Source organism: Rhinolophus ferrumequinum, chromosome X (genome assembly GCF_004115265.2).
Source record: "Rhinolophus ferrumequinum isolate MPI-CBG mRhiFer1 chromosome X, mRhiFer1_v1.p, whole genome shotgun sequence".
In the NCBI taxonomy this organism is placed as follows: domain Eukaryota; kingdom Metazoa; phylum Chordata; class Mammalia; order Chiroptera; family Rhinolophidae; genus Rhinolophus; species Rhinolophus ferrumequinum.
Genome location: NC_046284.1, coordinates 98,424,763 through 98,427,205, shown reverse-complemented (window position 1 = coordinate 98,427,205; position 2,443 = coordinate 98,424,763). Strand labels below are relative to the sequence as shown.

The 2,443-nt window shown below is 43.4% G+C and overlaps 1 pseudogene; it reads right to left on the bottom strand.

Annotated features, from left to right (window-relative positions):
• Positions 1 to 246: 246 nt before the first annotated feature.
• LOC117028462 (40S ribosomal protein SA-like) lies at positions 247 to 1,635 on the bottom strand (annotated as a pseudogene).
• Between the last annotated feature and the right edge of the window lie 808 nt (positions 1,636 to 2,443).

Here is a 2,443-nt window from a genome sequence, read left to right as displayed (position 1 = left end):
CGAGAGCCTGGAAACTGCTCTTTGGGACTCTGTCCCCACAAGTAATCATTAGGAACCAAGATTTTCAGTATAAAAGACAAGGTAAAGCTATACATCAAGTAAGTTAAATAAAAATTCTATCATCTCTATTTAAATTTGTGAATTCAGTATTATGAACTTAGAATTTATTTGCTTTTGCAGAAACTTTATTTTCTGTCAACTTTGTATTTCCATTTTCTGTTTAAGAGCCTGTGGAAGATCAGCTCACTAAGTGGTCATTCCTAGCCATTTAGTGGCCTGAGCAGAGGGAGATACTGACCAGTCTTCAGTAGGGAACCAGTGAACAGGCGCAGATGGCACCTGCGTGCCTTCAGTTCAGTCCACAGCCTCAAATTTAGTGGCAGTAAACGCAGGAGCTGGAGAAGTCCATTCACCCTGAAGTTCCTCCTTGGTCACAGCATTTTCGGCAGCGGCTTGCTTTTCCTGTTCAGTCTCTTCAGGGCCTCTGTAGAAGCACAGATCACGCGGGACCCCCCATGGGTGTTCACGGGAGATGGTGCTGTGCAAGCGCGGCAACTGCTGCCCAGCATGCACCATCAGGGCCACTGAGTGGGCTTCCTTGTCGTTGCTCAGGATGGCAATGTCCACGTAGTACACAGGACAATCTCTCTTATACAGAACAATGGTAAGCAAGTTAACATAAGACACCTCTGTGACAGGCTGATGGTGAACCCTGGGTTCAGTAACCACGAGAAGTCAACGGCTCCCAGAAAGCTGCCCTCAGTCTGCTTTGTGGAGGTTCCAGGAGTGAAGCGGCCAGCAATGGAAGTGGCCCCTAAGGCAGCTGTAGTCTTCACCCAGTCTGCTGGCCAGTATTCCTAGAGGATATGACACTGACATCAACCAGATTTTTCGTGATAACAATGGCATGAGCTGCCAGCAGAAGCTTCTCCCAAGTTTTCTTCAGATTTATGAGGTAATGCCATCACTTTTCCTTTTGTAGATGTACTGTTCCATTTATTAGGTTGGTACAAAAGTAATTGTGGTTTTTGCAATTATTTTTAACCATTTAAACTGCAATTACTTTTTTTTTTTTTTTTAAAGATTTTATTGGGGAAGGGGAACGGGACTTTATTGGGGGAACAGTGTGTACTTCCAGGCCTGTTTTTCCAAGTCAAGTTGTTGTCCTTTCAATCTTAGTTGTGGAGGGTGCCGTTCAGCTTCAAATTGTTGTCCTTTCAGTCTTAGTTGTGGAGCGCGCAGCTCAGCTCCAGGTCCAGTTGCCGTTTTCTAGTTGCAGGGGGCACAGCCCACCATCCCTTGAGGGTGTTGAACCGGCAACCTTGTGGTTGAGAGCCCGTGCTCCAACCAACTGAGCCATCCGGGAGGCAGCTCAGCTCAAGGTGCCGTGTTCAATCTTAGTTGCAGGGGGCGGAGCCCACCATCCCTTGCGAGACTCGAGGAATCGAACCGGCAGCCTTCGGAGTTAGGAGCATGGAGCTCCAACCGCCTGAGCCACCGGGCCGGCCCCTAAACTGCAATTACTTTTGCACCAACCTAATAGAAGTCAAAGTTGGTGCCACCTAAGTAAGTCCCTGCTGCAAGACATTTGAGGACATCCTCCTTCACTTGCAGGACATCAAGGGCTCCTGACATTGTGAAGTTTCCCTTTCTGGGGTTCCCTAAGGAACCCAGAACAATACCATATGGATTCCTCTCTGGATAGCATGGAAAAGTAGAGTTTATTTTTCTCTCTCTAAAATAAATAAAGTGCATGTCTCTTAGCTCTCCACTGACATGCCCAAGAAACTGTGACAACCCAGTAGAAAAAGCAAACCTACCACCCAGATATAATTTCCAAATATCATTTTCCACTAAAAGAAACTACCAGGGCTCCTTGGAGATATATTTGATTCCAAGCTATGACCAGAAATAGCCAAGATGAGACTGGTTATCTTGTCATATCTTGTCATTTCAGAAATCCTGTACTTAGACTCTATTACAAACTATAAAAGGACACAGGAGGCAATTTGGACTCCCATTTGCCAAAGATGGGACAATTTGAGCTTCAGAAAGAAGAATGAATACTAAAATGTATCAAATCTTTTAAAATTGATAATGACACTGATTATCATAATTATACTTAATCCTTCAGTGTTCATCCCTTGAGGTTTTACTTAGGTAGCCAATTCATTATTCAGGGAATTCATATACCGCGTTTCCCCGAAAATAAGGCCTAGCCAGACCATCAGCTCTAATGTGTCTTTTGGAGCAAAAATTAATATAAGATCCAGTATTACATTATCTTATATTATATTATATTATATTATATTATATTATACTATATTATATTATATAAGACCTGGTCTTGTAGTAAAATAAGACCGGGTTTTATATTAATTTTTGCTCCAAAAGACGCCTTAGAAGTGATGGTCCAGCCAGGTCTTATTTTCAGGGAAACATG